Below are 13,273 nucleotides of genomic sequence, written 5' to 3' on the forward strand. Positions count from 1 at the left end.
CTTCCCTTCCCTTCCCTTCCCTTCCCTCAGCTGATTGTTCATATTTGCAGACTTTATAATCTCACCACTAAAACCTAGGCATGCTTTGGAGCATAGCTTAAGAAGGAAGACAGACCTCAAAAATGTCACTGAGCTCAGAACTCTCAAAACAAAATTCTGTCCATGCTTAAAGAGGATGCCACTGGGGAACTGGGCCAAATTAAAGAGGAAGAATATTCTTTGTTCTATGCAGTTCATGTAGTGCTTTGGGTTTTTCACATCTAGAAAAATTTTTAAAAAGACCAGTTAGTATTTATTTTTCCTTTTTTTTTTGTAAGCCCATAATGCAAGCCACTAACCATCTCAAAGTAATTGTTTTCCTCTTGCCCTTTTCTCTTCCACTTTCATTGCTCTCTGAGTGCTGAGCCAAGTGCTTAGTGCTGTGTAACAAGTCACTGTATTTCTGTGGTGCTATCTACAGTTGAAATACCAAATTTAACTTGTAGATGGCAGACTGATTAAAATACTCTTCTTGATTTCTTTTTAGTACCACCAACCAGCTTTCATCTATTTGTATTGCTCCAGAAGCATTAAAGTTTATATTGATTTGCAGTAAGTATGGATCAGCACTCACTGTTTTCTTTAATTTTCAAATAGATCTCCAAATTAAATGGGCTTACCTGCATTTTAAGTCCAAGCAGAAACTTTCCTAAACACACAAATCTTTTTAGATAGGCATTAGGGAAAAAAAAAATTGTCCTTTAATGAATGGATTTCATGATCAAAGCCCATATTGATTTCCTGCTGTTGGGACCCTACAAATGGAGTACGAGAACTGTTTCATCTGCAGGCAGAAGCAGAAATAAACAGGAAAAATGTTTAAGGTCTCATTTTGCAGAAATCAAAGTGAAGGGAAACAAAATGTTAGCCCAATGATGTTAGCATGGCAGGATTCAAATCAGAGCCTAACAGATAGACAGTGATGACATGAAGCTTTCACACCTCTGTAAACAAGAAAGACTGGAACATGGTTGCAGAAACTCTTCACTACCAATAACAGCATGTACCTCCTCTGTATTGGATTGCAGTCTTGGTCATTGGTGAAAGAGCATCTCCTTCAAGAGAAAGCTAATCTCTTACATCCTAATCTGGGGAGTGTTGTAGATCTGCCCCACAATTTTTTTTACTAGAAATGGATGTGATAGCACAGTAAGTTCCTCTGCTGTTTCCCATCCAGTGCTGTATCTCCCAGGTTCTCTACTTGGCCAGTTATTTTAAATGGAAATGACATTTCTTCTGTATGATGCTGATCTTGGAACAATTTGTTGTCATTGCTATTATTCTGTAGAAAAAAAAGTATACTTAGATCTTTAAGAATGGGAGATGGGAAAATACTAAGTAAGTTTTAATCTCAGGTTTTGTATAAGGAAGCTGGTGTGATTGTCATCAGTGAGGCAGAGTCTGTGACTGAATCCTTGTAATCCCCTATTTTCAGTCCATTTTTAGAGATACAAATGAGACTTTACTAGTAAAGAGTCAGGTACTATTCCTGTAATTTACATATCCCTTATGGCTACAAAGCTCTCTTTCCTTCCTTTTCATAATCCTCTACTGCCTTTCTTCTTGGTGTTGTTCAGAGCTCTTGTAGCACTTGTAAATAGTTGGTGCAGACTTGCTTTCTGACATTGCGCATAAAGTGGAAAATATTGCATGAAAATGCTTAATGTTTAATAAAGGTTAAAAATTACATGCATCAAAACTGAGTCTAAGTGAGATGAAATAATGCTTAACCTAAAGATGTAAGAACTCCAAATAGACCTGCTAACTTCAGTTGGCTGCAGTTTTTGTAATGAACTGGAACCAAATTCTGCAGGTGCAGAACATGTTTTTAGAATGTCTTCCCAGAAGCTGAGAATCAGGCTTTCAGTAGTGGAATAGAGAAGAAAATTTCCATAAGCTATTGTAGGGTAATACACACGTATAATAGATGGGTATGTGAAATGTTGGTGTTTGAGTTGCTTTTGCAACTGAAGTATACAAGAAGTGGCAAATCAATGCCATCTTGGTTTTTGTGGTCAGTATCCTAAAGGATTTACAAACATTTTTCTGTTTAAAATACCTACATATCATTCTTCATATTTCTCAACATTAGTCTCTTCAATATTTCATCTCCCAGTGGGGATAAGACTACTGAAAATGTAAAGTCTGTCTTTTCTGGAAGAGAATTGCTTGGTGTTTCCCTTTAATTAAGGAAATTTTCAAGAACAGTTTTCTAACTGTTTGCATCTTACATGGATAAAAACTTTTCAGGAGCTGGGAAACAGGACAACAGATTCTACAATGCTGTACATTTGGCACTTCAGATATAGTGTGATTGTCCTCTACCTCCTCTTTAATTGAAGCACAAACTATTACCATATGCTAGGAATAAAAGCCATGCCAGATGTACTAATATTCAAAATCAACATCACTTGTTCCACTCCTCCCATCTCCAATGAAATGGGGACATCTGAATGTTGAGTGAATAAGGGTTTAATACTTTAGCCAAGTACTACATTCCCTCATATATTATGGCTTTCCTCAACTTGAGGCTGTAAATCTGAGGAGAGAAAAAAAGGTAAACTGCCTGCCTCCTACACAGCATCCATTGAAGAACAGAGAACTACATGAGGAATAAGCAGTTGAAACAAATGAATGCTGGGCCCTCCTCTGTTAGTCTCCTCCTTATCTTGCAGTGCAGGGAGACCGTATTTGTGCATTGTCTTAGGTGGATATAATACTGAACCCTGGAGAGCACCATTCATGACCAGTTGCTAGCTGGATTTAACTCCATTCACCGCCACTCTCTGGATCGTACCGTTCAGTATTTTATCCAGTGAAAAGTACACCTGTCCAAGACATGAGCTACCAGCTTTTTCAGGAGAATTCTGTGGGAGACAGAGTCAAAGGCTTTACAAAAGTCCAAGTAGATTATATCCACATCCTTTCCTTCATCAGTCAGGCTGGTCATCCTGCAAATAGAAGGATCAAGTTGATCAAGCAGGACCCGTCTTTCATGAGTCCATGCTGGCTGGGCCTGATCCCCTGGCGGTCCCACATATGTCCCATACATGCTGCGTGATTGTGCTCAGAGTGATCTGCTCCATAACTTTCCCCAGTACTGCAGTCAGGCTGACAGATCTGTAGTTTCCTAGAGCTTCTTTCTGACCCTTCTTGTAGGTGGGTATCACAGTCATCTGGAGCCTCCCTGGTTGACAAAATCCCTGATAAAAGATGACTTCTCCCAGCTCCCTCAGCCTCGGGTGGATCCCTTTTGGTCCCTTGGACTTGTGACAGTCCAGGTGAGTAGCAGGTCGCTGTTTCCTCCTGAATTATGGAGGATTTTTTGAGCTCCCCATCCCTGTCTTCCAGCTCAGGGGGCTGAGTACCCTGACTGAGTACTCTAACTATTGAAGACAGAAGCAAAGGCATTGAGAACCTCAGTTTTTCCCTCCTCATTGGTAATAATGTACCCCACTGAATCCAATGAGGGATAGAGATTCTCCTTTTGTTGCCCAGTCCTTGGGCAAATCACAGTTGTAGTTGTAGTATGTCACTTCATGCTTTCAATTACCAGAACCTTTTAATCTCACACTTAGTAGGCAGTACTAATTCCACTCCGCTACAATTTAACATATGCAACCTTCAGCTTTGTGGAGTTGTTCATCAGTGTTCAGCTGAGCCCTATCATGGATCGTCTCACAGCATGGGACAGGAAATGCCAATGACTTCTTTGACACTACAAACTGTCGACACACCAGCCTGATATTTGTTTGTCTCGGGGCTTCAGCTGTGGACAAAAGCTTCTTTCATGGCCTGGCTGTGCTTGCAGAAATCATCACAACTCCAGCTGCCCATTGCGTGCTGTGAGTGAAGTGGCTCACAGTGAGTTCCCCTAATATGTTTCAAACAAGCTAATGCTGCCAAGACTTACTTCTAAGTCAATTCACTTTAACTAAGATAAAATGAGCCATGGAACTAGTACTGTATATGTAGGAGGAGGAAGTGTCAAGAATTTGGATGCAGAGTACAGATGACAAGGTCTTATGTCAGCGTATTTTAGTATACGCCCACATATAAGTGAGCCTCTCTTTATCTATCCTTCAATTCTTTTTCAAATGGGTAAGAACAATTATTCTCACTTCTTTTCTGTTGTAAAATGAAGTTTGTCTGTGTTAGGCAGGAAGCTGACAAGAGAAAAAGCACTAAAAGTGTTTTAATCACAAGGCAATTCAATATGGGAAGGAATCCTGAGACATAAGATATTATATTCCTTTGAAAAGTTGTGGTTGTTTCCAGGGTGATAAAGGTGAGGAGAGTTCAAAATTATATCTGATGATATCTAATGATAGCATTCCTTGTTTGCATGTGTCCATGCAGTTCTCATGTCTTTAAAAACAAGGAAAAGGAAAGCCTACAAAGATTATTTTCTTTGTTTGCTAAAATGATAACTGAATTTTCTACAATTATACATTGTTTTCAGGACAACAAAATAAATAGGATGAAGACTTTTTTTTTTCTTTTTTTCTGAAAGTATGTTATTTTCAACTTTTTTTCAGTTTCTAGTGAGATCTTGTCGGAAGTAGCCTGTTTTAAATGTACTAAATTAAAGAGTTAATAGGATTGATGCAGACTGACGTTTTTGTTTTTACTCTCAAATTTTCAGTAACATCAAAGTGATAACAAGTTTCTAAAACTATTAAGAAAAGAAAATTACAGGGCACCTAGATCTCCTTCCTCCTTCCTCTTTTCTCCTTCCTCCTTTTTCCCTTAGATGCTTACTGTCTTGACTTGGCTTGGAAAGCTGGTCCACTTGCCGGATTTGGCTTTGTTCAGCTTGTCTCTTTCATGTTAATTTTATGGTCAGATGCTTCCTTTTCCAATAATCCGTCTGGTATTTTTAGCTCCAAATTGTTTTCAAAACTTGGTAATATTCTACCAGAGGTTATAATTAATCCTCTCCTGTTGCTCTTCAGAAGATATGTTTTCAGAGCTTTAAAAATGCAAGTACAGAAGTGTAAAGACAGGCCATATCGTAGTGCCATCTTCTAAGAGAAAAATGTGTTCTCCAGTGACACTGGAGTTACCATAGCAGAAATTCAAAGACTTTCCGTTTCTGTATTTTCCCAAGGAATGTTGAAGTATCACATGATGTGGGAACAAAATCAGCATAGTTTGAGTACTTACCAGGTAATTTACAATGCACAATTACTTCTTAAGTTTTTAATCAAACTCTACTTTCACTTTTTTGGCCCTTATGATAATTTTTGATTCCTGCCTCCTTAAGAACAATTGCAAATGTATTATTCACCTCACTATGTCTTAGACTAAATTCAGTTACAGATGGGCTTGTATCAAACATTAAGCTCAGGAGAGTTTGGGGCATGGAACTGACCTTCTGCAGCTAATGGCAATTGTACAAACCACATAAAGGCCTCCAATCTGATGTCTGTCAAACACACAGTATGTTCCAAAAGTCACAGGGGAGAAAGTCACTTGCCTACAAACTTTCACCAAATAAAAGGACTTTTTACCCCTAATGTCCAGCCTCATAAAGTGTTTCCTTAAGGATGTTGTTCACTAATTGCTCTTGAAAATAATTATGCATATATTCCCTTATATTTTCATATGAGAAATTTCTCCTTATGTGCTTCAAAAAACTCTTCTTAAGAACAAATGCATAATCTCAGTAAGCATTCTCTGTTCAGAAGTTTTTTCCTGGTCTAACAAAGCATGTACAAATTTTTCAAAAAGAAATAAGATAGTGAAATAAATGAGGGATTTGAATGTTAGTTTCCCAAGTCACAGACACCACCTGTGTGTACATTAACTCAGTCTGTGTCACCACCTGTTCCAGGAGCTGTTGGGTGCAAAGTGCCTGCACATCATGCACAATTTTTAATGTCAGAAAAGGGCAGTATTTCTTATAAGTGAATAGCAAGCGGGATAGAAAAGAAAATCTGGTTATCTTTGCCCTTTGCTCAGGCTTAACTTATAACATACAGTGGGCCTTATTACTTCATGAAAGAGTCCTGAGGATCAGCATGAAGATGGAGCACTCCCCTGTGCCTGTAAGGAAGGAGAGTGGTAAAGGCATCAGCAGGGGCTTCTGCTGCATGAGATGCTCAGCACCAGTGGTTTTGTTGCTCTGGGAAGGGTTTTCTGAGAGGAGCAAAGTCAGCCAGAGCCAAAGAATATTGTAGAATCATAGAATATCCCAAGTTAGAAGGGGCTCGTAAGAATCATTAAGTCCAACTCCTGGCTCCATGCAAGACAGCCCAAAAATCAGACCATATGACTGAGAGCAGTGTCCAGACACTTTGTGAATTCCAACAAGTTCCATGCCCACCACCTGCCCTTCCCACAGGTCTGTATCAAGCATCTCTAGCACTTTTTACCTACAGCCAGAGGCAATTTGCTCTCCTCCCACTTTCAAACCAAATTTAAAGCAGTTTCCTTAGGAAAAAGGCAGCAGACATTCAGGCTGCTGATCACACATCTCCAGCAGCTGACGCTTAGTATGCAAAGTAATTCTCACAGTAACTACTCATGAGAAACTCCTTCTTGGCACAAAGCTCCTTAGCAGAAGATTAGCACCATGCTGACCTGGTGCTAAATGGGAGTGCTCGCTAATAAAGTTAAATAAAATAACTGCATCTCTCAGGCACAGCAGCGAGAAGTTATGTATAAAATAATGGCCTACACAAATTACATCCTTGTGAGAAAGACCAAATTTAAATATGTCTGTAAAAAATTTCCTCTTTAAAGCCAATTTGAATGAAATTAAGAAAAGGAGGAGCAGGGAAAAAGGAGGAAAACATATCACATCTAAGTGCCCTGTAGTTTAATACTCTTAATAGTTTTAGAAGACTTGTTACCACTTCGACAGTACTTAAAATTTGACAGTAAAAACAGTAACAACAAAAGCAGTCTGCGTCAGTCTCACTGACTCTTTGATTTAGTACTTTTAAAAGAGGCTATTTTTGACAAGATCTCACTGGAAAATGAAAAACAATTGAAAATAAATAAATAACTAAAAGTCTTGTTCGTCTGCTTTGCTTATTTAGACTGTCAAGATGTAGAAGCTTATTTTTGAACCTCTCCAAAAGGTTGTTTGTATAATGTACTAAATATCACGGCAGTTTTCTGATTTAAATAGTTTACCACATAGACCAGGAGACAAGAACACCTGAGATTTATGATTAAAAAAACAACAACAAAAAAACCACCTATTTTGTTGTAATTATTGATAGCAACTCATTAAAGATATGTTGAGAATATCTATAGGTGTGTTAGAGATAATTTCTCTATTAAATGACCCTTAGATGAGTCTGTATAAGTGAAGGATGAAATGGCTATGTATTCCTATGTAGGTGTATGATTCCCCTGTCAAAGTGCTGTCCTTTGTTCCTCAGTTGGGATCTATGTGGGAGTTTGGGTTCCATATTGGTTGATAATAGAGGAGTCAGCAAGCTCGTTCCTTCTTGAACTTATAAGTTTTCAGGATCTATTTTTATCTATATTATTAGGATTTATTATTCATCTATAGGAGTCTCGATCCTATTCTAAGTCCATAAGGAAATTCCACAGAGCTGAGAAGTGAGGTGAGGCTGTGGTGAAGGCTGCAGGAATCTCTAATTGGCTCTTTTGCATGTACCGTGTTGCTGCTGGGTTCTCTGTGTCAAATCTAAGGTAGTTTATGGCTCTGTTTGTATATACACATGGGTTTTAGATTGTCCATGCAGCCTAAAATGTGAACTAAGTGTTCTTTTCTTGTAAAACAGTAAGAATTCAAATAAATTTTGCATAGCTTCTTCTTTGCCCTTTTTTTACAAGCAACGAGAAGTTGGAAGTTATATTTTACATTTGGCAAACTGTTTTTGGCCACCCTCAATAGTTCTGACATGCGCATAGTAAAATACCTCAAATCGTGGTTACTATATCCAACTCTACTGTTAGGTGATGTTTTGCTTGCTTAAGACTATCAAACTTATGTTATGAGTTGAACTTAAGATTCCAAAAATGTCTGGGCCTTCATAGAAGAATATAAATTTACAGACTGAATAATGTTTTAAGCTCAAGGCAACTAAATATAAAACTGCCAGGGAAGGCCATGCAGATTTTAGATATTCACCTGTTTGAAAAGAAATGTTTCTCCTTAGAGAAACACTTCTCCTTAGATGAATTGAGTGCTGTTCTTTCTACATAGAAAAATAAATAAATCAAAAGCTGAACAGTTTCTTTCTCCTCTTGAGATTTTGTAGGAATTAAGGAAATTAAGAAAAAAGGTCTGCATTTATTCTGGCAATGGTAACCAAAACAGTTGGCATTTAGTTCTGTGGGAAGCTGGTGCATACACCAAAGGACAGCTTGTGCATAAGGAACTATGTAACCCCCAATGCACTGTGAGTAATACATCTGAACTGTGAACTCTGTTATGCATATTTGTAGAGCTGAGTAATAAGGCAATACTAAGCAGTCCCATGAAAACTATGTGCACTCAATCTAAAGGGTTTTGTCTGGAAGGAATTATACTTCTGGCTTCAGGTTCTCCATGAGACAGAACAGGTAGCTGGCTACTTGTTTGTCAGACTTGACCAGAAATAATATGCACTGATGATTTGCAGCAGGGTTCCTTGATGTGGACTCAGGTTTCTAGTAGAAGTTTTCTTCCAACAACTGTAGTGTCAGGCCTGTAGCTCCTATTCTATTTCATTTTAAGGGTGTTGGCATCACCATCATAAATCTTTCTCCAGAGCGCAGATGGCTGGTTATATTTGTTCAGATACGTATGACAAAGAAGGAGCTTGATGATTTTTGCTCTTGAAAAGAAAAGTTATTAAACCAGTTTGGTCTGCTTAATTACTAGTAGTTTTATTTTCCGTAACTGTAATGACATGGAAATTAGTGTTAATATTTATCCCAGAGTGGATTTAATGTTAATAATAGACCTCACTGTTGTAGACTGATTCCACCGAGGAAGGCATTCCAAAGGCCAAACCTTGAATGTTTCCCTGTCATTTTGTTTGAGACAATCAAGAAAGAGTTTCTCTCAAATATTTCCCCTCAACATCATTCCTAATAAAATCTAATTTTGATTTCAGATACCACAGAGTGACTTGCATTTGAACAGTACTTTTCACTGAAGTCTTAAAAGCCTGTTTATAGATAGAGTGAGGTCATGACTTTCATTATACTCCAATGTGGTTAGAAAATATTACTTGTTCTTTTCTATAGATGAGGAAAGTTGGCAAAGGTCAGAAAAATGGTAAAGAGCTGAGATGGTCCCTGCTTAGTCATCTGGCTGTCTAACAGAATGTGTAGTCCAGAATTAAGTATGAAGAATTCCCACAAATCAGAATTAGATGTTTTAGATTCTTTAAAACATTAGAGCGGTGGTTATTTATTAAAAGAAACTATGTAGGGTTGGTTTTAGTATGTGTGTGTGTGTGTGTTATGTGTTTTCTTACTAGATTTTTGGGTAAGGTTAAGGTTTTTTTTTTCTCTCATTCCTTTCCTTTTCCCTTCTCTTTCCTGTGATCTCTTGGATTTGGATAGCTTTCCTTGAAAAAATGAAGAAAAATTAGTTCTACAGAAGGGCTAGAGAAATGGTTTGTCTTTTGTATGCTTGGTAGTAGACACGAGAAAAATAATTGAATTTCTGTTTTGCTTGAGCGATTCTCTCAGAGTTCTGGTGCTGCTATTTTGTATTAATTATTCAGGGAAACAAGAAACTGCAGCACAGCCCTCCTATATACTGAGCAAGTTTTCTAAATACAGGATAAAAGTCATGTTTGTTCTCTCCTTTAGGTCAACATATACCGACAAAAAAAAATACTGAGGTGAAAAGCCTTAACAGAAGGTAATGAATTTTCCCTTTCTTTTTGGGGTGAGAGGAAGAATATTGACTTTTCACTGTTCCCAAAGCTAGTTGGAGCACAACTCACTCTTTTTGTGCGCTCTGCAAAGACCAGTGGGGTACCAGGTGTATGGGTAGAAGAAAACCTGTTCTACAGATGCCGATGTGGCTTTGACACGTGTGGGTACAAACTAAGCAGCCAAAGCCCTTTTGGGAGGGCACAGGTCTCAGATTAGAGAACTGGATTTCCACAGCATTAAGCAACAGTTGAGGAAATGGTCTATGTAAAATGATAGCAGTTAATAGCAATATCAGAAAGAAGAGACGAGAACAGCAGCACCTTTTAAAGACTGTACTACACTGAAAAATGAAGTCTTTCTTTGGAGTACTTAAATACATTTATAGTCAAAACATGCAAATAAATGTTTGGTTTGAGGTTTTCACAGTGGCTATCCATCTTTCCCTCTTCTCGCTGCTACTGTAAGGGATTTGCTCTCAAAGCTGTGTCACAAGGTGGCAGTGCACAGCAGCTTTGCGTGGGGCGATTGCAAATCCAACCCCCCCATAGTGTGTGACTTCTGAGTGCCCTTTCAGGTGTTAGGTTTCCTTCAGAATTAGTCTGAATTGAAAGGCTTTAGAACTACTTGCAGTTACAGCCTGAAGTTATGTTTTCTTGGAAGGATTCTTTTGCAAGACTAATTAAAAAAAAAGAAAAAAATGCAATAGGCAATATTTTACAGATATATTGAAGGTTGAAAAACAAACCCCAAAATTCAGCAGTAATGGTAGCAGAAAATAGGGTCAATAACACTCTAGAATATGCAAATAAGTCCCTGGATCAATTTACTCCACCAGATTTAGCAAATGAACTTCATTTCTCTAGAGCTGCACTGTGGACTGGCATTAAAATGATGAGATTTAACATCAGTGGATTCAGGCAGCTGAAGACTAACAGGTACAAAGATAAATTTAAGGAATTCTTGTATCTGAATTGCCCCAAGGGGATGGAAATCACTAGATGATGAGACAGAAGAATTTCTGGAGCAAAGAATGAAACAGAAATAGCAGTTGTAACTTGGATTTCTGGGTGCAAGGTAACAGAATTCTGGTTGGAAAATCCCTGCCTTTGCTCAGAGGCAGGGACAGAAGCAGCTTTGCTCTTTGCTGCAAACCTTGCTCTGTCATAAGCATTCAGAACAACAGAATGAAAAAAATGACTCAAGCTCACTAAAATTAAGATTGATGGCTTTGCTTAGGGACTATTATGTGAGCCCCTTAGTGATAGGCAATCTCACCAACTGATTTCCCTGAGCTCAAAGGTGACATCCTCTACTAGCATGTTTGCATTCAAACTTCTGGCTCCTTTCTCTGCTTGCCACAGCTGGCATCACAAACAACAGGGAATAGCAGAGGAGGAAAGAGCATATGCAGCATACTGCAGGAGCAGGCTCCCAAAGCTGCTTCCACTGCATTGAAACCAATGCCAACAGATCCCACCAGTTACCCAAGCTTCCTGCTCTGTTTTCTCTCTGCCCTAGCTGTGTCACAGGAGATGCATGGCAGAGTTTGACTGTAGTCTGGGCCAGTATTGTTGTAAATTATATTGTCAATTTGCTAATTTGTGACATTTATGATACTGAAGAGCTACACTCTTGGGCACATACTGACATTTAATTAGCAAAAATAATGTGTTGGCAGGATCTAAATATATCAATTTACTAGGGTAGTATATGGATAATTTGTCACGTAATGTATGTTCCACACTAGATTAAATAATAATAATAGTAAATGCTCCAAAAATGGGGGAGCTGCCATATGGACAGCAACTGTAGCATAATCGAATAACAACAATAGTTAATGTTTTCAGGCAAGAATGTGTTAGAGTGCCCTTAAATGGATAACACTCAGATCACTGCTATCTTTGTATGGATTTCCCTTCACACATTCCTCTACTTAATGTTATTTTGGACATTAGATCCAAAGTCCAAAGACTTTAGAATGGCTCAGCTCTACTAAAATAAACCTATTTAGGAGTGTTACATAAAGCTTGGCAAATCACTGTATCTATTTGCTATATACCCAGTTGAGCTCATCAGTTCAACATGTGTCCAAGCTATTTTCACTAAATAAGGGCAAAATTCTCCACTCTGTTCAGCACTGTGTTTAGTGCATGTCCTAACATCAGTGGAAGCCTTCTGTATGTTGCAGTCATAGACTATGCAACTGATATTTCTCTGACTGAACTGGAGACTTTTTCAGAGGGAAAGAAGTGTCATCTATCAGAAACAGCACAGATGTTAGACTGTGTTGCACAATTTAGCCAGGCAATAAGGTACTTAAGCTGGCATTAGTAGAAGGGACAGGAAAGCAGAAAGCTATAGCAAAGCAAAAGCAGGATGGTTTAGGCTAAATGCCTGCTGAACAGCCTTCTTGTGGTTGTGGTGGTCTATGTAAGCAAAGAAAACTGGCTTGAGTGCTACTCTCTACGGGTCAGATCATTTAGAAAATGTGATTTTGGTGAAAGTTGAGGGCTTCAGTGTGTTGAGCTCTAGTACCACATAAAATTGAGCTGAAAATAACAGATTTTAGGTAGCTACAGATTCTACTAATCTCCACCAAAAACCTTATCCGGTGGATGCTTTAACTAGTGTTGTAGAGCAAAAAAATATTTTCTTTCATGTAAGCACCCAAGGGTCTTCTTGCTTGTCTAAACCATAGCTGCATCTGCAGAACTGGTTTGGAAATCTCCAGAGGACATTTCAGTATATTTCAGATATTTCCCTTTTCTAGCCAGGTTGGAAAGGTGAGAACATCCTACCCTTGTTCCTAGTCCACAGCCAAGAAATAAAAGATGCATGTGAAAATGGCAGGGATGCAAAGAGGCATAATGAAGTTCCTGTTAACAAACCACAAGTTTCATCTTGGAGTTAATGAAAGGGATGAGAAAAACAACTGATCAATTGTGAATTTATCTTCTTAGGTTCACCCTTTCCTAAGACCTTGCTTAAATCTTAAACTTAATAATCTTTTTGGTAGCAGATGGCTTCTTCTTCTAGTTGCAGTGTCAGCTGCACCAGTAAACGTAACACAGAATACAATTAGACACTTGGGCTTAGGACAGTCTGTGGATATTAATACTAACTGGAAGGAATCTAGCCAAGATAAAATTATTGACATATTTCATAGAGGCCATCCAGTCTACGAAGAGATCTGTAACCAACAAGAAAATATATATGCAGAGAGTTAATCTTTTGTCTATATCACAGAATCACAGAATTGTAGGGGTTGGAAGGGACCTCTAGAGATCATCGAGACCAACCCCCCTGCCAAAGCAGGTTCCCTACACCAGGTCGCACAGGTAGGCGTCCAGGCGAGACTTGAATATCTCCAGAGAAG

This window comes from Meleagris gallopavo, chromosome 1 (genome assembly GCF_000146605.3).
Source record: "Meleagris gallopavo isolate NT-WF06-2002-E0010 breed Aviagen turkey brand Nicholas breeding stock chromosome 1, Turkey_5.1, whole genome shotgun sequence".
Classification (NCBI taxonomy): domain Eukaryota; kingdom Metazoa; phylum Chordata; class Aves; order Galliformes; family Phasianidae; genus Meleagris; species Meleagris gallopavo.